Source organism: Macrotis lagotis, chromosome 4 (assembly GCF_037893015.1).
Source record: "Macrotis lagotis isolate mMagLag1 chromosome 4, bilby.v1.9.chrom.fasta, whole genome shotgun sequence".
Lineage (NCBI taxonomy): Eukaryota > Metazoa > Chordata > Mammalia > Peramelemorphia > Peramelidae > Macrotis > Macrotis lagotis.
In genome coordinates, this window is record NC_133661.1 from 100,256,322 (window position 1) to 100,280,866 (window position 24,545).

At 35.5% G+C, this 24,545-nt stretch overlaps 2 long non-coding RNA genes across 2 annotated transcripts; one reads left to right on the top strand and one right to left on the bottom strand.

Annotated features, from left to right (window-relative positions):
• Positions 1 to 2,026: 2,026 nt before the first annotated feature.
• Positions 2,027 to 7,800, bottom strand: LOC141519975 (uncharacterized). Its single transcript, XR_012477491.1, has 3 exons — positions 7,742 to 7,800; positions 7,211 to 7,279; positions 2,027 to 2,642 (listed from the first exon to the last, which is right to left on the bottom strand). It is a non-coding gene; the product is annotated as an uncharacterized LOC141519975 (long non-coding RNA).
• Positions 7,223 to 22,874, top strand: LOC141519974 (uncharacterized). Its single transcript, XR_012477490.1, has 4 exons — positions 7,223 to 7,329; positions 17,018 to 17,063; positions 17,476 to 17,574; positions 22,620 to 22,874. It is a non-coding gene; the product is annotated as an uncharacterized LOC141519974 (long non-coding RNA).
• Positions 22,875 to 24,545: the final 1,671 nt, after the last annotated feature.

Consider the following 24,545-nt stretch of genomic DNA (forward strand, 5'->3'; position numbering starts at 1 on the left):
CTGCCTCAAATCTTCCCCTCTCCAGTTCATCCTCCACTCAGATGTCAAACTGATCTTCCTAAATGATCAGTGGCTCCATTGGTGCTCCCTATTACCTCCAGGATCAAATACAAATTTCTCTGTTTGGTATTCAAAGCCCTCATAATATGTCCCCCTCTGCCTTTCCAGTCTTCTTAAACTTTCCTCCCCTCTACATATTCTTTACTCTATTGATACTAACTTCCTTACTGTTCTTCATGCAAAATATTCCACTTCCCAACTCTGCAATTCTCCGCTGCTGTCTCCTGTGTCTATATTTCTCACTCTTCTCATCTTCGTTTCATAGCTTCCCAACTAAAATCCTACCTTCCACAGGAAGCTTTAATTTCCTTCCACTCTCCTTTTTCACCCCCTGCCAGCAAACAGTCTGGTGAACATTGTACATGAACATTTGTATTTAACATGTTTAACATGTTTATGAGGAATTACAAGTATGGAAAAAGAAAGAAAATGATGAGATAGGAAAAAAATGAAGAGAAATTTTTAGAATGCATATAGAGTTCATTCAGATTTTATAGAGGTTTTTTGTTTTATTTTGTTTAGTTTTACTTCCTCTGGATGTGGATAGCATTGTCCATAACAGGTCTCCCAGGGTTGTCCTATATCTCTGAACTGCTGAAAGGAGGCTGCATCTATCAAAGTTGATATGTTGTTGTTAATGTGTACATTGTTCTCTTAGTTCTGCTCCCTTAGCTCAGCAGCAGTTCCTGTAATTCATTCCATGCTTCTCTGGAGTCCAGCCATTCATGGTTTCTTATAGAATAATAGTACTCCATCTTATTCATATACCTTAACTTGTTTAACCATTCCCCAATTGATGGGTAGTCCCTCATTTTTCTAATTCTTTGACAGCTAGTACCTTCTAAGATGGTATCTATTATATTTTGTATATATCTTGCTTTTACATAGTTGTTTGCATGCTCTCTCCTTAGACTGAGTTCTTTTAAAGCAGGGACTATTTGCATTTTTTCTTTTGCCTTTGTATCTCTGGTGTTTAGCTTGGTATACAGCAGGTACTTACTAAGTGCTTTTTGACTGAGTGATAATGGCAAAGGATGTCATCCAAGGAATGAGTGAATGGGGTGGGGGGGGGTGGACTTATCATTAAGCAAGAATGAGGGGTAATTGATGAGCCTGTGTCCTCTATTGATGTTAAGATAATGTAATGAAAACTCAAGGAAGGGAAGCCCTTTAGACACTTAGGAGAGAGCATGGAAGAAGACTGCAGCAATCAGCATTTTTGGAGGAAATTAGTTCATCAATGAGATTTTTATAAATAGAAGATACTATGGGGAATTCAGAAATCCACCAAGAAATGACCTCTTATTTCATGAAGCTCGTAGTCTAATTTAGGGAACCTTACCAAATATATTTTAGAAAATTTGAACACTAAAACTGTGTGATCCTATGGTCCTATGTTACCACACATGCAAAATTAAAATACTAGAGTAACTGGTAAAACATGCAAATGACAGAACAATTTCAAGGTTACATTTAAAGAACCACAAAGAATGACATTAGTGGAAGCTAGTAAAGCCTTTCAAAAAAACTCATTTAAATTAAATATAACTTGTATATTTTTTGAATTATTTTGTTATCAAATATTCTAGGGTGTTCTTTGCTTTATCCCAAATGGAATGCAACTTTTAAAATGGATTTTAATACATTGAACATTATATGATTTGTTAAAACTCATTTGGCACTTAAAAATGTGGAGCTGGAGCTGAATTCCATAAAGATGGTACTAAAGATACTTAACATACTGTTAGATAATCTTATTAAACTGTTGTTTAAGTTTGTTTGAAAGAACTACTATGGACTTCCTGTTTAGGCTCTAGATTCTGATTACATATCACACATAGCACAAGGAGATAAAATTGTAAATGAACTAAGAGCAACAGTGTCTGGAAAGGGAAAAAAAGGCTAAATAATCTTGTTTTGCTAAATCAGCCAGATTTTTTTTATTAGTATCTATAATCCATGGAAATAGAGCAGTCTTCTGTTTTCTGAGTCTTGTTATGATACTGTTGGAAAAACAACCTACCTACAAACAGATTTACAAAAAACCCAATCAAATAAATGACTTAAAATGTATCTAAAATTCAAACAAAACATAGCCTTTGATCTCTAATTGACCTTATACCTTTACTAGGAGCTAAAAGAGAAATATAATAGTTACTATGTATGTCTGAGTGTGTATGTGTGTGTGTGTGTGGGGGGGGGTGTCTGTGTAGTGCACGGGGTGTTAAAGAAGAACTAGCACCTTGGGTGTAAGGGTTTGCCAAGCCCTTTTCAGGACTGCTCATCCATCCTTCTTTGGTGTTATCCTGACACTCAACTCCTATGTCTCCAAGAATTGCATCATGCACAGAGAACACACCCCAGGAAACCATCTGGGAAGAAGTTGAGGGTAACTGAAAGGCCTCAAACCTGTCAATGAGTTAGGGGGGTTGTCTACTCTAATGTGAAGACTTTGCCATGAAGAATGGGCTGACGAGAACAATTTAGAGCTTGGTTAGACATTGAAGAAAACAAGGTCTTCCACTGCATCCCAGGCCATTGCCAATTGGCTTGACTTGTCTTGTTGCTGGACTTCAGTGACTCTGGAAGAGAGAGTGAGGCTGATGAATTTGTGCAGTTCTGCCTCACTTAAATCTAATTCACATGCAAGTCAAGATAAAAGTCCATGGTGTCATAGGTCCTCTTCAAAAATAAAGGACAAATGGACTATATATGTATATATATGTATATATATATACATATATATGTATATATATATAATGCACATTCACACAATTATATATTTGTCTCTCTATATGCATATATACAATACATATAATTATTAGTTGTACATAGAAAATTTGCATCTATGTTACATCTAATATATTTGTGTATACACCTATATTTATATGTATATATATGTGTAGAGATCTAGATAGCTAGTTAACTAAGTAGACAGTAGACCACATAAGGAATTATTGCAATTTATATTTTTTTCGCAGTGTCTAGTACATTGCTAAGAAGTCAACTCATATTTGTGCCTCTGAATGTATGAATGAAAAGTTTCAATGAAGCTTAACTACATCTCCTCCTCCTCAGGGCTCTAGAGTACCCCTAAGGGATTGAGAGTAATTCTCTAACGCTGTTTTGATTCCCCCACTGGTATACTCCCCCTCCCCAAGATTATCAGTTGAGAATCCATTTGGTCAATAACCTTTAAGTAAATATTTTAAGAGGAATATTTACTAATTATCTAGATATCTACAGATATATACATATAATGTACATACATATATAATTAGATATAATATATGTGTATATTTTACCATAAAAAGTGTTTCAAAACATCCCTCTCCCTTCCCAACTCCCACCCCACACATTTATACTAGACTCTCCTTAAGTCCATGCAGAAGCCAATGAAGGCTAATGACTCAAACTTAGAAAACACATATAGCAAAGAGGTAATTCACAGCTCTTGGTTATTGGAAGTTCCTTTCTCTTATTAGTGGCGTTCCCAGGAAGCTTTGTTTGGTCTTGGTGTAGTTTCCTTCTTGGGTTCTTTGTGGTATTTTGAGTTCAGTCTGTACCTGACTCAGTTTTATTGTTAACCACTGCGATCTTGGAGAGAGGAATGTGATGAGCCGATGGGGAGTCCAAATCCTCTGGACCCTTCTTGTTCTAGAAGTCTTCTTCCAGTCAAAGAAGGAGGGTAGGGAGCAGGGAATAGACTCAACCCAGGCTGAAGCATCTCCTCCCAAGGGGGCCAAAAAGCCACATCATTTCCTTTAGTTTCTGGAAACTACTCCCTTCTCAATTCACTAGATAATTTAGAGAATTTGCCTGATGTCTGGCCAGGTTTCCTTGGCCTATCCAAACTCAGTTCTTATAGAAAATCATTCCATCTCAAAGACCTTTTAGCTCTTAGTCTAAGACCTTGTGTGATTGTTTGAGACAACTGTTCACCTAATTATAGTATCAAGGCTTAAATGAACTCAAGTAGTTTCAATCATTTTTACATATTTATATGGAATGTGTGTGGACAAGTCTTCAATATCAAAACATAACTCCTTTTTTAGTTTAGAATTAGTCTAGTAGAAATTAAATTGAACTACTAATACCTCACCAATTCAACCAGATGCATTTTGAGGGTAGATGTTCAGATTATTAAAATGATAATATGTTCCCTTTAAGGTTATAGAAAGTCAATTGGAAGACAGATATGGATCTTAATAAATAAAGCAAGCTGCCCTTGAGTCCATAATCTAATTTCAGTAACATCATAAACCCTAGGTAAGGATAAAAAGCATCTTCATAAAGTTTTCATGTTATTTTGAAAACTTGAGTAATTTCATTTATTTTTCATTACTTAGTCTAATGAGATAATGCATATATCAAACATAATGCAAAACTTAAAGTGCTATGTAAATGTGAAATATTATTATTATTATTATTATTATTATTATTATTATTATTAACCTGTAAGTGCCAAAGAAAAAGTTCTCTTTAACAACTGGCATGTTTTCCAATTCTGCCAGCTACAAGATTTAGGTTTTCTTTTTTTGTCTAGACTCTATGACTTCCACCTTTTATCATTTCATCTGAAAAAGAATGCATTATGTACGATGGTGTCATTTAGTTGGCTTAAACTTTAAGAACTATGGTTATTTAACTTTAATGACTGTGACTGTAGCACTCCCTTCTGGGCTACTTCCCTAATTCTTATGCATATTGGCACACTGGGATCCCCAGAAAGACTGCTATTTTCCTCTGGGTTCTAGGGGTAACTCTGAGGCTTTGCGGTTTCTAGTATTGTCATTCACAACGACACTAGCATACTTCCCATTATCAGCCAAACTTATTTCGCTCTTACAAAAGATATTTTCTAAGCAAATACGGTAATAACAACTAGAATGAAATAACATCTCCCACTTCCCCCAAATCCTGGGGATATTCTTTCCTCCTGGGAAGAATTAGTAAGTACAGTGTGTTGAAGGATATTGATAGTAAGACACATAAGTTGAGAAAACATGTGGCAAAGGGGTTCTTCATTAATTCTGATTCCTGAATTTCTCCCTTCAAGGAGTCCTCATTGATTCCCTTAGATGTAACTCTTCTAGTCTCTGAGGGTGATGTCTCTGTGAAACCTGCAGCCAACACTTCTCTCTATCTTGAGATCTTACACCCTGAATCTGTCATTATACTCAGCTGCCTGTCTTAACACATCTGTCTATAAAACTTCATCTGTCTTTAGCCACTACTACTGAAATGATCATTTCTATTGCCTTCAGTCTCAGGTGAGAACTTTGATGGGACTTCTAGACCTCCTGAACCAAATAGGTCTCTTAATTGTTTAAGATCAAGGAAAATAAATACAAACAGAGGTACCAGGTGCCCATGGACACATGGTAACTGGGTAGGAGATAAGCTTTATGCTTTGCAATCTTTCTAGTCAGGAAAACAGAAGAATATTTTTTTCCTTTTCTCAGGAGACTCCAAGTTTATACCTAGTATATTTCTTTCTACTTCTGTTTAGATGTTATTTTCTTCTTTTTCAGTTTCATTACTTTTTTAAGTTAAAATTTTTAAAAAAAGAATAAGCAGTTATTTTTCCTTGTCCTCCCATCTCCCTCTTCTCAAGTGGAAAAGAAATACCTTTGTAGCAAAATAGGCATTAATCAAGCAAAACACATTCCTGTATTGATCATGTTCAAAAATGTATATTTCATTTCATCATTTTTCTGTCAAGAAATGGGAAACATTGTTCACCATCAGTGCTTGAAATCATGCTTAGTCATTTCATTGGTCAGAGATCTTAAGTCCTTCAAATTTATTCCTTTTTTTAAAAAATATTGTTTTTATTGGATAAATTATTCTCCTGGTACTGCTCACTTTACTCTCCATTAGTTCATAGTTTCCCAAATTTCTTTGAAACTATCCTTTCCTTTTATCATTTTCCATAGTACAATAATCTTCTAGTATGCCATGATTTGTTCCAATTTTTCTAATAACATGATTTGGGTGGGTGGGAGGAGCTATTTCTCCACCTTACTCTGAAGTCTCTCTCAGGGAATCATTTTCATGTGATAGTCCAGGGTTCTACCTTGGCCCCCTCCTCCTTCCCCTGTCCTCTGTGTCCATGATAGCATGTTGGTTAGGGTAAATTTTCCTCTAAAAAAAAAAAAACAAAAATAAAGAAGCTATGCCAGAGAATTGATTGTCCTAAAGTTCAATTAGTATTGATTGTCTGTTATTCAGCTTCTTGGTGGACTCAAGGCTTATTGATATGGCTTCCTATTCAGACAGGACATAAAAAGTCCACTTGGAGCCAGGCCCTTCAAACTTCACACACTCCAAAGTCACATTAAATCTAGCCAGCCTGCTGTGTTGACCAGATTTATTTCCATATGGAAACAAAGTGGGAAGTACAATACTTCTTTTAGGATTGAGATCCTATAACCTTGTTGAGAATCCTTTTTAAGTCTTGAATAGGTAAATCTCCTTTAGTTAGTAGTTGATTGACCTATAAATGTCTCCTTTCATTCCAATTTTAAACCTAAGTTAGAAAGGAAGCCAGTCTGAGTCAAATATAGCCCAATCCACTACAACTCTCTGATTCAACACTCGATTGACTTGTCACAGGTCAATCAATCAATCAATCGATTAATTGATTAATTAATTAATTAATTTGCATTTAGCCTACCATCTTATATAGGCCCAAGGGTATGTGTGATTTTCTTTAGTTAATTATATGTGGCATCATCTGTACTTCTCTAAATATCAGAGTACATTATTATTATTATTATTATTATTATTATTATTAAAGTACTTATTCCCATCTTGTCTATATTTTTGAATTGATTTCCTCAGGTACCAGGTCCTTTTATAATTAATTGTTTTAATTGAGGTGGAGAGGAAAATCCCTATTCTTATACATAAGGGGAAGATATATGTTTAATGTTAAGATTTTTTTTTAGGTAAAAAATTTAGGTAAAAAAACTAAAAATGAACTTGAAATAACAGCATATCCATAATTTAACTCATTCCCTAAATAGGGGGGAATATAATAACTTTGTAGGTATACTTTTAGTCTCTGTCTTAGGCCCTTTTCTCTCTTTTAGAGACCTTATCATCTGCCATAGGTCTAATTATCATCTTTATGCAGATTACTCACAGATCTCTATATCCAACCACCAGGAGGTCTCTTGAGTTCAGTTCAGTTCATTCCATCGTCACCAACAGACTATTGGACATTCCAAAGCGGATATCCAGAAGACATTTCAACATTAGTAGGTATAAAACAGATAACTCAATACCTGTTACCCAACCCATTCCTCTTCTGACTTTTCCTATTTGAAACAATGGCTCCACCATTCCTTCAGACCCTAGATTTATCTTACAACTTTCTTCTTGACTCTTCACTCTCCCTCATCTCATCTATACAATCAGCTGCCAAATACTTACAATTCTACAATGTATAATATCTCAAATTTAGTCCTGTCTCATTGTTTGAACAGACATTACCTAGTTTAGGCCCTCATCATCTAGACTAACGCAATGGCCTTTTTTAATTGTTCTATTAGCCTGAAGTTTCTCCCTTTCCCCTCCAAAGTGTCTACTCCCCACCCCCTACTCAAAAAACTTCATTGGCTGTTACTGCCGAGATCAAGCATTTAAAATTCCTCAAAACCAAATTCCTTCTTACCATTGCAGTCTTCATATACTTTGTTTCCCTCCAACACTCCCTCCCTCATTCCAGTTATATCAGTTGACTATTACAGTGGCTATCCTCTATGTGGGCAGTTAGGTATCATAAAAGACAGGGCCTGGAGTAAGGGAGATCTGAGTTCAATCTGGCTGAGTTCAAATCCAGGGACCTGGGCAAGTCACTTAACCCTAATTGTCTCAGTTTCCTCATCTGTAAAATGGTGTCACATTAAAGAAGAAAATGGCAAACCACTCCAGTATCTTTGTCAAGAAAATATCTATGGGGGTCACACAACTGAACAACAACAAAATCCTCTATAGCAAGAATGGATTCACTTCACACTTCTGCCTCCTGCCATCTCTCACTTCCTTCAAGATTCAGAGACCTTGGGAAGGTTTCTACACAACCGAATAACACAAAGATAACAAAGATTGCAAAATGAGGAAGATTAAAGGAGCTCAGATTATTTTGATTGGAGAAAAGTGTTTTAATATGGATCTTTTAGCAAACAAAAGACTTTTATGTAAAAGATAGTTACCAGCTGGTTTCTATCTCTAGGAGCAGGAAGAAATTTGGTTAGACAATATCCTGATTCTTGAGTATTGATGTGACCTTCTGGTGGGGTGAAATTGGGGGAGCAGATGCATTTTCCCACTTCTATCTTAAAGTAAGATATAAGGCAGACAGCTGAAACTCTAAGATCCTCCCTGAAGCTAGAATGGATGGCTTTTCTAGGTCCTTTTCAACTCTAAAATATTATATTTGTTTAATCACTGGTTAATATCAAACATTTTGAAAGTATATACATAAAACCATATATTGTTTTAAACATCTCACTATTTACATGTCACCAGAAAAACTGGCCAAGAAATTCTTCCTTTTCTTTCCTAATGCTGATGACTTTTACACAAGGAATTTGTACTTATTCCAGGTTATGTCTTGGTACACTTATTGATATATCTTTTTTAAAAGCAGGATTCTGACACAAAGAAGGTGAGAAGTCAAAAGTCATCAGAAGTTCAGTACCAGGATTTTTTATTTTGTCACCATTTGAAATTCCAGAACAAGGAACAGATGGCTTCTAACACATCAGCTGCAACAAATAAGTCAATTTGGGAGAAAAGGATATAGACCCCTTTGATGCTGATCTATGTCTAGAAGGGGGAGATTAGGTAGGAGCTGGGCTCAGACCTAGACATCTGTTAAGATCTGTTTCCTGTCTTCTACTATATAGGGAAAGGGAAATCTAAGGTGATCAAGATGGCTTAAATGTTGTTAGCTTATAGAAAAAACAGGAAGAATAGTTTTCCTGAGATTTTTTTTCTATTGTATCAGGCAGTTTAAATGTTGAAATTCACTAATATATCTTGGCAACAAACTCCAAAGGTCATTTGATTTTTTTTTTTTTGGACCTGGGAAAGACCTAAGCTTTTTTTTTTTAATTTTTGAAAGGCAATTGGGGTTAAGTGACTTGCCCAAGGTCACATAGCAAAGAAAGTATTAAGTGTCTGAGGCCGCATTTGAACTCAGGTCCTCAACTCCAGGACTGGTACTCTATCTACTATGCCACCTAACTGCCCCTGAAAAACCTAGCTTTTAAAAGTGGTCTTTCACTGCATCAAGGACCATCTCCAGTAGTTCTGATCCATATCTGACCACTGGTTCCAGAGGGTTCTGGAAGAGAAAGGGAAACTGGTGACTGCATAGCATCCCATCTCTCAACTCCAATTCACTTACATATTATGACATCACCTCCCTGATGTCATGGTCTTCTTCAAGAATGAAGGACAGGGAGCAACTGGGTAGCACAGTGAATAGAGCACTGGCCATAGAATCAGGAGTACCTGTTCAAATTTGGCCTCAGACACTTAACAATTACCTAGTTGTGTGACCTTAGGCAAGTCATTTAACCCCATCGCCTTGCCAAAAAAAAAAAGAATAGAGGACAAATGTCAGCCATTATCCACATGGGACAGAATGGGAGTCAGAAAGATGTGAGTTCAAATCTTGACTAGTGCCCTTATTATCTATATAATAATGTCATCTAACATCTCCGAGGCTCAGTTTCTTTATCTGGAAAATGAAGTAGGAGGACTCAATATTGTCCTTTTCTGCTTTAAATCTATGTTCCTCATGAGATAAAGTACAATGAGAAAACTGCATTAGAAAGAAAATAAATATTGAGTATCTTCAATATATAACAACCTTTGCATTCATGGAATTTCAAATAATGCACATGAAAACAAAATAAATAGACAAGCCAGTATATAATAAATATTACACTGTATAGGATAGACCCTTCAAGGTAAAAGGGTTCAGTGGAAGTAGTTACTAGTTAGAAAAATCCTTCCTGAAAAAAGTCAACTGAAAATTGAACTGGCCTTTAAAAATGGATAGGATTTAGATGAATAGAGAGAAGAGGATAACTTACAGTACCAAAATGAAATTTAATTCAAATTGAGTTTAAATATTATTAATGGAAAATTACTTTTGAAGAAAATCTTAAATTGAGAATTATTTAAGGAAAAGGATGAATTTGAATTATTTGAATTACTTTATCAATCATGAAATATGTATTGGGTCATCATTATGTTCTACAGACACTGGGCTAACCAATGGCCCTTACTCATAAGGAACTTAATAGCATTAGGAAGTATTTGCCCAGATACTATGTGCTGGGCACTGTGCATAACTTACTAATATTATCTCATTTGATTTTTGCAACTCTGTTAAGGTAGATACTATTATTACCACCATTTTACAATTGAGGAAACTGGGCAAACAAGATATATGACTTGCCTAGAGTCACACAACTAGTAAGTATATGAGGTCAGATTTGAACTTTAGTCCTCCTGATTCTAGGACTGGCATGCTAACCACTGTGCTACCTAGCTACCTGTAATGATTTGGGGATAGAATGTAAATAATTATCTACAAATTTGATACATACAGAATAGAAGGAAGGTACTCTTAGAAGTTTTAACAACAAGGGGAAAGGGGAAAAAAATCTCTAGCTGAAGGACTAACTGAGCTATGAAGGAAGCCAGAGATTTGGGGCGTTGGAGATGAGAATTGAGAGCATTCTCAGCATATTTGAAATGTTTTATTTGTTTTTGGGTTTTTTTTTTTTTGCAAGGCAAATGGAGTTAAGTGGCTTGCCCAAGGCCACACAGCTAGGTAATTATTAAGTGTCTGAGATCGGATTTGAACCCAGGTACTCCTGACTCCAGGGCCAGTGCTTTATCTACTTTGCCACCTAGCTGCCCCTGAAATATTTTAAAATGCATTAAAAAACATGCAGGACAAAGGATTGAATAATATAACACATCTTTTCTTATTCAGATTCCTTTTTTTAAAAAATGGGTTTTTTTTATTGATACCTTAGTTGATATAACACCTGTTTCCTCCCTGTATCCCTCCTCTTTCTCAGTTCTCAAAAGTCTTTCCTTATAACAAAAAATTTTAAATTGAAAAAAATTCCTCCTTCAAGTTCAGTAATTCTATGAACTTTTACCCACTACTAAATTGCCACCTTATCAAAGTTCCAATGAATAGTTTGGCAGCAGAGAATGTTTTCCATTTGGTCACCTTTAAAATCATTTCAGTATCAGCAAACTGACAGAGACTGGATTGTGCCACTTTCCATTGTGAGTTCCCATCAAACCAAACCCTCAACTCCTAAACTATTTCTGTTTTGTGTGCAGATGCTTTCACAGGGAGCAAGAATCCGAAAGTCAGAATTTCTGCAAAACTTATTATCTTAAGAAAAGTGTTCTTAAAATAATGGGGTTTCATGGTATTAGAAATAGTGCAGTCAGAATTTTTCTATCACTTATCAATATGTAGATCATTGTGTTTCCAAGACTCCTTGAATGCCAGTCCATTATTTCATTCCAATCATCTTGCTATCCACTATGTGACTCATGCCACTGGATATGGATCCTCCAGAGATTATGTCCTCTGGGCCTTACTCTACCTAGCTTTGGAGCTTTCACCTTGGAGAATGCCTGTTCTGGTTGATGAGTCAATGAGCTCAAATTTAATTAGCCAGCCCATCATATTTAGTGGGTCCCAAACTACCAGACAATGTTTACAGGCCTTAGCCCAACTATATACCATTTGCCCTGTTGCCATAACCCCCCCCCCCCCCCCCCGCCCCACATTCTTTTGGGAACTATAATCAATTCAACACTGCCATTGCTTTTAGAAAGGTCATGTGAATCCAATCCCCAGTGACTCTAGTCAACCTTGTGGTTTCTCAGATGAGAGTATCTTTTCTTGGCAATCATTACCATAAACCTTTATGTTCCTCTATTAGAATATAAGCTTTTTGAGGACAAGTACTATCTCAGATATTAATATCTTTTGTATTTTATCCCCAACCTTTAACACAAATATTTTTCATTCATTCATTAATTTCTTAATGAAATCATGAACTTCTATTATGTACAGTTTGAAAAATGTATATTAAATTTAATATGGTTGTAATAAAATTAACCTTTTTTGTATCTCTGAAATAATTTTTGTTTTCTTCTGTTTTATTAATGTTTCTTTCTTTGTTTTACCATTTCACGTTTTACATTTGTCTTTTTTCCAAAATAATTTTTCCAAGTGTTAATTGACTTGAACCAAATTTGGTAAATGACTTAAGAAAAATGATATTTAATTTGCAGGTGTCTGACCTGCTCTGTGGAGCTAAAGTGCTAGCTGACAAAATTTTCACACTAGTACCTTAACTCACTTGATTTCATTCTCAAAGTTAACATTCTTCTCCAAAATATATTCACTTTCATTTTTCCACTAGGGTAAGATAGATTTCTACACCCTATTGAGTGTGTATTTTATTTCCTCTCTAAGCCATTTCTGATGAGAATGAACCTCACTTATTCCCCCTCCCTTCCTCCCTCCCACTCCATTGCAAAAGCATTGTCTTACTCTTTTATGTAGAATATCCTAGCCCATTCTGTTAACCTTTTACCTTTCTCCCAGGACTTTGCTTTATCACCCATTGATTCTATGTTTATACTATATTATACCATTATATTCAGCTCCCTCCTATGCTTTGACTATTTATGCTCCTTCTAACTGCTCTTATAAATGAGAAGGTTCATGTGAGTTATCAGTATCTTCTTCCTATGCAGGAATGCACACAGTTCAACAACATTAAATCCCTCATAATTAGTCCTTCCTATCCACTTTTTCTGTGCTTCACCTGAATCCTGTACTTGGAAATCAAACTTTCTGTCAGCTCTGTATGTTTCAATAACAAAGTTTTAAAGTCCCCTATTTCATTGAATATCTATTTTTTTTCCCCCTGAAAGATGTTCAGTTTTACTGGGTAGTTGTGTCTTAGTTGTAATCCATGCTCTTTTGCCTTCCAGAATACTATATTCCAAACTCTACAAGTCTTTAATGTAGATGCTGCCAAGTCCTGTGTAATCCTGAATGTACCATCATAGTAGTTGAATTGTTTCTTTCTGGGTGCTTGTAATATTTTCTCTTTGACTTGGGAGTTTTGGAATTTGACTATAATGAAGGATCTCTTTCAGGATGTGATTAGTGGATTCCCTTAATTTCTATTTTATCCTAGCTTCTAGAATACTAGGGCAATTTTGCTGAATTATCTCTTGAAAAGTGAAGCCTAGGCTCTTTTCTTGGTCATGACTTTTAGGTAGTCCAACAATTTTTAAATTATTTCTCTAATATCTGTTTTCCAGGCCAGTTGTTTATCCAATGAGATATTTCACATTTTCTTCTAGCTTTTCATTTTTTTGGCTTTGTTTTATTGTTTCTTGATGGCTCACAAAGTCATCAGCTTCCTTTAGCTCCATTCTACATTTAAAGGAGTTATTTTCTTCAAAGAGCTTTTTTATCTCCTTTTCCAACTGGCAAATTCTGTTTTTTATTGCATTCTTCTCCTCATTGGACTTTGGGATTACTTTTTCCGTTTGACCTAACTGTTTTTTTTTAGGGTTTTTTTGCAAGGCAATGGGGTTAAGTGACTTGCCCAAGGCCACACAGCTAGGCAATTATTGAGTGTTTGAGGCCAGATTTGAACTCAGGTACTCCTGACCCCAGGGTCAGTGCTCTATCCACTCTGCCACCAAGCTGCCCTGACCTGACTGTTTTTTTTTAGGTTTTTTTTGCAAGGCAAATGGGGTTAAGTGGCTTGCCCAAGGCCACACAGCTAGGTATTTATTAAGTGTCTGAGGCCAGATTTGAACCCAGGTACACCTGACTCCAGGGCCAGTGCTTTATCCACGACGCCACCTAGCCACCCCCCTAACTGGTTTTTAACATGTTATTTTCTTCAGTATTTTTTGTATCTCCTTCACCAAGTTGCTGACTTGGTTTTCATGATTTTCCTGTATCACTCTTATTTCTCTTCCCAATTTTTTTCTCTACCCCCCTTATTTGCTTTTCAAAGTTTTTTTTTCTGAACTCTTCCATAACCTGAGACAATTTCCTATTTTTCTTGAAGGCTTTGAATACAGAAGTTTCAACTTGGTCATCTTCTGAGTATATATTTTGATCCTTCATGGGACCAAAGTAATTTTCTATGGTCAGGTTCTTTTTTTTCTGTTTGCTCATTTCCTCAGCCTATAACTCATTTACCACACTTCTAAAGTTTTGGGGGATTTGGGGGACACCTCCCCAGTGACCTTATTCCTCCAAGGTCTTATGAGAGGCCCTGACTACTCTCTTGCCTGTGCTCTGCGCTGTGGATGACCACAGGTACTCCCCTCTGCCCTAGAGCTGTGAAGGAGGGTCCCTGGTAGTAGATTGAGGCCTGGATCTGAGTGGTGAAAGCAGCAGAGTCTTGCCCCAGGGATAGCATGTAGACTTCTGCAGTCTCTCTCCACCTCCTTACCATCTGTGTGCTCCCCTAGAGGGGCTGCCCCGAGACTGGTTCTGTCCTAGGTTCCATGCTCACTTTGTTGCAGTTCTTCCGTATTCTCCTGTGGACCCTCTAAACTGTCCCCAGTGATTCCTGGTCAAGAGGTTTGGAAACCTCTTCAGCTACCACTGACCTAGGTGCCCCTAGGGTCCCAGGAACTCCATGGGTTGTTCCTGGAAGCTGGAGCTAGTTTGCTTTGGTGCAGCTCTGCAATATGGCTGGGCTGGAGCTTTATTCCCCCACCCCCACCCCCCGTCCTGGTGGAACAGAACTTTCCTGCAAATCTACCAAGTTGTCTTGGCCTGGGATATTGCTTCATGCAATCTTTCTGTGGGTTCTGCCCTACTAAAATATGGCTAGAGTCATAATTCTACAGCTTTTGGAGCTTTTGGGGAAAGGGTTTTTGGGAATTCCTGCCACCATCTTGGATCCCTGGAACATTTTATTTTAATATGACTAGATATAGTGTAGATTTCTTCCCTTGAAAAATACCCATTTATATCATTAAATTTTTTTTATGGATTGGAGAATGGCTAATCTTAGAAATCTGAATCAATTCCTTACATATTCTAGAACTGAGTTCCTTATCAGAGAAATGTCCTACAAAGAATCTTCCTAGTTATTTCCTTTTATGTCTTAGCATTGTTGAATTTTTGTGCAAAAGTTTTAAAAATTTTATTTTTTCAAAATTATCCACTTGTCTTCTGCAATCATCTCTTTCTTTATATATATATATATATATATATATATATATATATATATATATATATATATACTTTTTTTTGGTGATGAACTTTTCTTCTATTCATGGATCTAATAGTTATTTTTTATTTTTATTTGTGTTGTGACCTCTTAAATTTTGTTTTAGTCTAAATCCAATTTCTGTTTGGTATAAATCCAATTTCATATTGCAGTTCATTTTTTCCATACATTTTTCTCAAGTGCTTAGTCCTTATCCCAGTAGATGCAATCATTGAATGTAATTGGATACTAGGCTAGTAATATTATTATTATTATTATTTTTTAGATTTTTGGCAAGGCAAAGGAGTTAAGTGGTTTGCCCAAGGCCACACAGCTAGGTAATTATTAAGTGTCTGAGACCGGATTTGAACCCAGGTACTCCTGACTCCAAGGCCAGTGCTTTATCCATTGCGTCACCTAGCCACCCCTGAGGCTAGTAATGTTATTTACAGCTGTATGTTTTGAACCTGATCTATACTTTTTTTTCTCTGTTTTTTTAAATTATCCTTTATTCCCATTAAATGGTTAGTACTTTTTTTTTGCTGATACATTTGTTTGATAATATATTTTAATTCCTTTGTTCATTAGGTATTCCAAGATGCTCATGTTTTCAATATGACTTTCTTTGTTTTTGGCAGATTCTCTCCATTTCAATTCTTCAAGACTGTTGTGCTTCATGACTCATTGTCATTTTATACATGAAGAATATCATTAAAAATAATTTATATATATATACATATCTATGTATGTAGATAGATAAATAAATGATAGCTATTACAGATTCAAAAGAATCAACTGTCAAATTTTCAATATAAACATTTATACATCATAACTTGGAAAATGCTACAGATCAGGGATGGTGAAAAAGTTAATAATGCTGATTAAACTTAAAAGTGTGGCTTATGTACATTTTTTTCTTGAGAATTATTTGTTAAGTATTTACCTCTACATCTCTACAACTAACTACATATGATTGCTTAGAAAATAGACTTTCTACAGTGGTTTTCCTCACTGTGCATTATTAGATAATTAGGTCTTTAGAGTGATTATTGGTCTCATCCAGAAGGTTTTACAATATTCTGAGACTTGAGAACAATCATTGCAATATCAACTTCAAAAAACAGCTTCTACTCTTCTCTGTGTGATTCAATGGACAGAAAGCTATGACTAGAGTTAAATAAGGCCTCAAATACTTACTCTGCATGACACTGAGCAAGTTGATTAATTTCTATCTGCCTTAGTTTCCTCAAGTATAAAATGAGCATAATCATAGTACTTATCTCCCAGGATTGTTGTGAGGATCAAATAAGATGTTATTTATAAGGTTTATTACGGTGCTTCACATTATGTTGTTCAGTTATTTTCACTTCTTTGTGACCCCATTTGGGGATTTTCTTGGCAAAGATATTGGAGCAGTTTTCCATTTCCTTCTCCATCTCATTTTATAGATGAGGAAATTGAGGCAGAAAGGTTTTAATTGATTTGCCCAAGATCACACAGCTAGTAAGCATATAAGATTGGATCTGAATACAGGTCTTCCTAACTTCAGGCTAGGTGCTCTATTCACTATACCTAGCTACCCTGTTATGTTTGGAATTTAATAAATCCTTGTTTTCTTTTTTCTTCCCTATAAGGAATCTTCCTTTGTTGAATCTCTAAAGCCAATAATAAACCACATCGGTGAGTCTACATCAGATGGCTGTTTTACATCTTGCTTGTTACTAATGATCAAACTTATTTCATTTGAATTTCAAGTAATCTCATGTAATTTTCACACATTAGGAGATACATTTTTGAAAGAGAACCTTTAAAGTTGTATAAATGATAATACTTTTACAGTTAACAAAATGAATACAATGGGTTTTTCTATTCTCTATATATTTGTAAGATAATAAAGATGTGAAATTTTGTTTAGAAAATCCTGCCTGATCTTTTATAATACTATCATTGTATATGTAGTTTATATTCATAAAAAGTTTATGCAGATGGGAAAGTATGTATGTGTTTTGTGGTAATTGATTTTTGTCACTTTTTTTTGATAGTGATGAAAGGCTGATTGTTTCAATGCCATTGGAATTTTTTCCTATTTTAGATACTATGAACACTGATCCTTCAATGCCCTCAATATTCTTTCACCTTCAGCATAGTCCTCCTCCAGTATATTTTTGTTCAGCTGTCTTTTCTGTCTTTGGTAAGTACCATTCCATTTCTTCTAGAAACACAAATAGGACAGTGATGTTAAAGTATAAGTATAATTCCATTATCCTTGATGGTGAAAACAGTTCATTATAAAAAAATATTTGCAGATTCTTTTCTTTCATTTATTTTGTGTCTTCCATTTAGATTCACACTTCAGTACCCTTAGGAGAACTTTTATTAGTTGGATCTCTTGTCAAAATTTCTTTTAAATGTTTTTTTCCCTTCTACTGATTCACTGTTTTATGAGATGATACTGCTCATCTTTTTTTCCACAATCTTTTTCCATAATATTTTACAAGCAAGTTTATATTCTAACCAGTGTAGCCCTTGGCTGTTATTATGTCTCTCCTTGGCAAGTAAGTCAAGTGTTTGTTAACTAAGGTCTCTCTTAGACTCTTCAATATGGAAATGAATTTATATTGGCTAACTTACTGTATGAAATGATTATAGCTAGTATTTAAATATTTTTTCATTCATTTCCTACTTTTTTTGTCATAAACAACTTGTTTTAAAAGACCAAAGTTTTTAGTTGTAAACTATATCTTTTTCTCAATTTCTTCTGATTTTATATTATTTTTATCTTTGCTCTAAGAAAAGATGGTCTTACTGCATAAAGATAGGGATTCAAGAGTGACACCTCTGTCAATAAATAATTGATTAAAAATTAATTAATTTTTTTGTAATGTTATTTGATGCTCTTTAGGTCTATCACCTTCCAATCATTTTCTTAAGTAAAGTGTTTGTGACTTGCAAATATGAAAAGCATCTGTGATCTACACATCTTTGTTTCTCTCATTTCCTATTTCTGAACCAAATTTTTAGATATATTTTGCTGCTTTCAACTATTTCTCTTTTCACTAGCTCAGAGTTCATATCTATTCAATTTGAAAAATTTTATTGAATTCTTAGAATTCTTTACCCTCTTCATCCTCTTCAATAGATATTTATTACATAAGCTGTAAATAATTATTCTAAGCACTGAAATAGAAGATGACCAAATGTTCCATGAAAGAAGGTTGCTTTTGGATTCACGATGAATAACTTTTCCAGCTCCTTTATTAGCCTCTCCAAAGAGAAATTGGGAGCCATCCTAATTACAACTTCCTTCTATCTTCGAGGTTCATGCACTGTGAGAATATTAATATTTAGTTCCTCCAATATTTTGTCTACTAAATATCAAACAATATTTTAATGCCTATAATTAGTATTTATAAATTATCTAAAAATTATGTGAATTCTTGTCAACATGTTTGCCAATATATTTGTTAATTTGTTGTCTTCCCCATTAAATTGTGAGCATCTTGAGGGCTCTATGAGCTTCTTGAGAGACTGTCTTTTGTCTCTTTCTGTGTTTCCACAACTTAACATGGAGCCCAGCACATAGTAGCCACTTAATAAATATTTATTATTTTCTTCCTCTTTCCTAGTACCCAGTTGTATAGTTGAAAATATTAATTTTAGTCAAGGTAGAGAAATATAGTTTTCCAGAAAGATCTGAATGAGCTAAGCTATTTAGGAATGGAACAACAGATTGCTGATTACACTCTTGGAACTGATTAGCCCCTTTGGACATGACCTACATCTCAAGAAAGGAACCAATTGTTTATATACCAAACACCACTGATATTTAGGATCCAGTCAATTTTTCAGCCTTGCTTATTTTTGAACCTCAGACTTGAGTCCCTACAGAATTAGGATCTTTGATCCCTGTTTATATCTAAAAGAGACCACAGTGACATTTCTTTATCATTTCCTGGCTTGATGAGAGATCATGTGGTGAACCAATTTCCATCCTTGTCCTCAGATTTCATTGTCAAGACAAATTTGGCCAGCTGGTTTGCCTCACTGATAAAAGTATGGCAGACTTTGCTTGTAAATAACTCTCCCTCTGTCAGCAAGCTCATAAATTCATCTTTTGTTACCCTCCAATTCTCCAGCATCTACTTCAAAAGCACAGCTCCCTTCCCTAGCAGTGAGTTGCCTTGGTGATTAATCTTGATAACAGTTCTCTTTGATTTCTCATTTCAAACGTTGGTAAAATCTATAGGGCTATTTCAATAGCTGCTGCTCACAGATAGATTTGAGGTTGGATGACATGGGTGAGAAGCTCTGAAGGTTTTTGTTTAGTAAGTGACTGAGTTCTTGGTCCAGTGGTAATTTATATGTCTAAAAAAGGCCTTCATCATTAGTCAGTTAGCAAATATTTATCAAACCCCAAAATATGCCAGATATTATATTAGGCAGTAGGAACACAAAGACTTAAGCAAAATGTTCTGCCCTTAAGGAGCTTACAATTGATCAGTAAAAATCACATGTATACAGAGTAGTGATGTAAAATAGGTACAGAGTAATTTGGAGGGGGCAGCAAGAAAAGCCTCATGTAGAAGCTATCATTGGAACTGAACTTTAAAGGAATTAGGAATCAGAGAAATTTAGGTGAGGAATGCCTTCCAGGAATGGAAAACAGACTGGAGATGGGTGATGGAATAGCAAGAATCTCAGAATAATTAGACCACAGAGTTCATGAGCAATATGATATTGGGAATAGAGTCCTGGGCTTAAAGTCAGGAAGATTCACCTTCAGACCTTCAGATTCACCTGCAGACACTGACTAGCTATGTGATTCTGGGCAAGTCACTTAACTCTATTTTCCTCAGTTTTCTCTTCTGTGAAACAAATATTCTTTCAGCTGAAAAAAAAATGGCTAACTGCTCCGGTATTTTTGCAAAGAAAACGCAGACTTGTGCTTTATGATTAGCTTGTAGTACTTGTAGTACTTGTAGTACTATGTAGTACTACTATGTAGTACTATGAAGTACTATGAAGAAACAAAACAAAACAAAACAAAACAAAATGAAAAAAAAAAACCTAGAATGTTCAAAGGAGTCCCAAGTCACCTGAATATCCCAACTAGGAATAATGGAAATAAGACTCCAGTTTTGTTCTGTTAGATTTTGGAACTGGTCCATGATTAAGAGGGACAGTCAGGGGGCATTTCTATTGTGCCACTAGATGTAAAATTCTTGGACTGGAGCAAGATGAACTAGTGTGAAAGTGTTTGCCAAGAATATTTTTCATTGATCAAGAATCAAAGTTCAAAAATGATCTGATACCATCATAGTCCCAATCATAAATGAAACTTATTATAGATCCTATAGTATTATTCCCAAGACCTACTGGGAAGTTTCAAGGAAACCAAAGTTTTGGGGTTCTTGGAGGGGGGGAAGAGTATGGTTGCAGATCTGAGTAGCATAGACCATCAAGTGACAGACCAGCTTTGCCCTATTATTGAAAGTTTGTCATCAAATATTACTATACTAAAAATTAGACCCATTGTGAGACAAGTTAGCTTTACCCTACTGTTGAAAGGTTATCATCAAAAATTATCATACTGATGATTGAACCATCAAAAGACAGATTAGCTTTATCATACTGTTGTAAGTTTTATCGCCAAGAATATAGCATGCTGACACTCTTTCTGGCATTACTGTAATGCCATGATGCTTTGATGATACGGGAAAGTACTACATCTAAGGGGGCCCTCCCATTGTACCCAGACCAACACTAGAAGTCCTGTTTCCTATACTATCAGGTCATTGGGTTAAGATGTTTCTGGAAGAGGCAGTGAGAAGGATGTTTCTGTACATTCCTCTTACTTGACCCAACATAATATGCACATCATGTCATCATTCTTTTGATGTCATGGTCTTCTTTGATTATGAAGGACAACAATCACCTTGGTAATTGAGTAGAGGATAGATTAGTGAGGGATAAAATTTGAAGTAGAGAGAACAATTAGGAAGCTGTTGTAATAGTTTAGAAGAAAAGTGATAAGGATCTGATATAATAATAACAACAACAATAGCATTTATATGGTGCTTTTGGGTTTGAAAAATTTCTTACCTATGCTATTTCATCTGATCTGTATAACAGCACTGTGAGATAGGTGCTATCATTATATCCATTTAGTAGCTGAGGAAGCTGAGACAAGTTGAGGTTAAGTAACTTGCTCAAGGTCACAGAGGTAGTAAGTGTCTAGGGCAGGATTCACACTGACTCCAGGGACAACACTCCATCTACAATGCTACTAACCTTTTCTGTAGTGTCCATGTGAATAGAGAGAAGGGGACAGAAATGAGACATATTGTGATAGTAGAAAGACAAAATGTCAACTGATTAGAAGGAAAGGAAAGAATCAAGGATGACTCCGAGATTATGAACTTAGGTACCCCAGACATAAATAGGAAAGTGAGAAAAAGTGATGGATTTAGAGGAAAGGACAATGAGTTTTGTTTTAAATATATTGCGTTTGAGATACCTATAGGGTCTCCAGTTAGAAATGTTCAATCAACAAAATAAAGATGAGTTCAAGAAAAGACTTAGAACAGTATCAATGTTAGGAGGTATGACTGAGAAGGCATGGCCAGATTAGAAGAAGAAAAAATAAATAGAATTAATATTTTTACCCTATAGAGCAGTAATATCTAACTTTTTTAGCTCTTCTGGGCACATCACCCAACAAAAACCCCTCAAGGGCTACAGAGAAAATTCAATATCCATTCATGAATACAATGCAACCCACATCATCAATGTGCACAATCATGAATGCAATATTAGGCGAAATGAACAGCCCAGATTAGACACACAGCAGGTTAGACACACCTACTATAGAGTATGACCAGTGAGGTATTAATTCTCAATTCTATATTTTCACATTACTGGTTTATCCATATATGCCAACTCCTTTATAACTAAAGGTAGGTATATGAATTTATTCTAGATTTAATGGAAAGTTCATATGGAAATTTCTTCCCTTTTCTAGTAAATATAGTTAAGTATTCAGGCACTGGTCATTTCTCTTCTGACTCTGGTCAACATCTTCAAAATGTTATATGGCAGTGCCAGTCTGTAAATCTATTCCCACTTTCTCTGTCCACATTAAAATGTTTAACTGACAGATGCCAGATGAGTCCATTATCTAGATGGGTTGAAAAATGTTTTCTTTTTTTAATATTTTGTTTTCTTTTTCTTTTTTAGTTTTTGCAAGGCAATGGAGTTAAGTGACTTGCCCAAGGTCACACAACTAAGTAATGAAAAAGTTTTCTTTGTGAAAGTAAAACTACCTGGGTGATGAAATGTGACTATCTTTTGAAAGAAGGCATATGTCTATGTCGTCAATTTTGAACAAATCCAGATGGCTTCTACTCAGGGAAACTTCAATTCATTCACACAAGAATGTTTTTAACTCTTCATAAGCTAAACTATCTTTGAGCTGAAATCATCCTTATTATATTAAAGATGACTGAGGACAGAAACAATGACATTTTTCATTTTCATCTCTAGTACATAATAGTGTGTTTTGTAGGCATTCAATACATTTTTAATTGAATGATTTAATTGATGTGGAGATTGTGTGAAAATGGCATTTGGCTTGGTTGAATATGGTTAAAATACAAAGAGTATACTGTCTTGTTTGCATAAAAGGGACAGAAATCTATTTACTCATGAAAGCTAATTAATGCCTTTCAATGTCACTGTTAGACCTAAGGAATAGGCAAGTAATACAAAGCCTTCATCTGGAGGGAAGAAAGGGAATATATAGATACAGACAGCTAGAGTGACTAATCACTTCTCCCTTGGTGCATTCAAGGATGCTTTACTCTAGGTTAGTACATATGCAAAGGGTACCAGTTTCCTTGGTCAGCTTCAGCATAAAACCTCCTAGTCCCTAAAATTTGTTGGAGGTCAAATTTATTTGTTTTATAGTTTGAACAACTGAGTGAAACTTTATCTTTTTTCTTTGAAATCTCAGATCCGAATAACAGAATATGTGTGTGTATGTATGTCTGTGTGTGCATATCGGTGTGTGTGAAAGGAGGAGTCAAAAATAGAGAAAATTAAGGGAAGAGATAAAAAGGGAAAGAAGAAAAATGGCAACTGATAGAATATCAACAACACTTATCTTAAGGGAAGAGATAAAAAAGAAAAGAAGAAAAATGGCAACTGATAGAATATCAACAACAATTATCTCTTGTTTTGTTCAGCATTAGTGCTATGGTGCCGGCTGTTCCTTTACAATATAATTCCTTAGAAAAGGTGAGTAACTTGCCCAAGGTCACAGTCACAGTAAGTGTCTGATGAAAGATTCAAAACTGAGGTCTTTTGAGATCAGGTCTTTTGAAAGCAATATTCCTGGGCTGTGATTTTGTTGAAGCAATATGACCTTTATCAAGATAAAGTGCAACCCTTCCAGATGGACTTTGGTAGATACTGCGGTCAAAATAATTAATCACTGAGCAACCAATCTGGTGATGAGCCTCTTTAAACTTGAGCAACAGAAAAAAGACAAGTTTGTTATGAGTCCCCATCTTTCAATCAAAAATCAGCAACATTTACTAAGAGCCCAAGCATTCAGGGAAACAAAAGAACAAAATGGTCTCTCCCTTCTTGGAATTTCCATTTTAGCAGGCAAAATAATATGTACACATTTAGTGCATACAAAATAAATCCAAGATTATTATGAGAAGGACTAGACTTTCCTGAAGGATTCAGGAAAGTTTTTGTGTAGAAGGTGGTGCTTGAACTCAACTTTGAAGGAAACCAGAGACTCTGGGAAATGGAGATAAGAAAGGCAAGCATTCTAGTCATGGGGGACAGGCAATGGAAAGGTGCAGAGGTGGGAGGAAAAGTGAATCAAGGAGTGAATGAAAGGAAGCACTCTCTCAGGGGGAGAGAGAGGTGTGTGTATATATGCAAACCTAGGAAATTAGAACTTTAATGATTTATTAAAGTATAGATGAAGTCATATTCCTGAACATTGCAAAAACAGATTTTGCAAGAGAAGAGAATCCTTCAGCAGTTAAACAAAGGTGGCATAGTGGATAAAGTGTTTAGAGTGCTGGACCTGGAGTCAGGAAGAATCATTTTCCTGAATTCAGATCTAACCTCAGATACTCACTAACC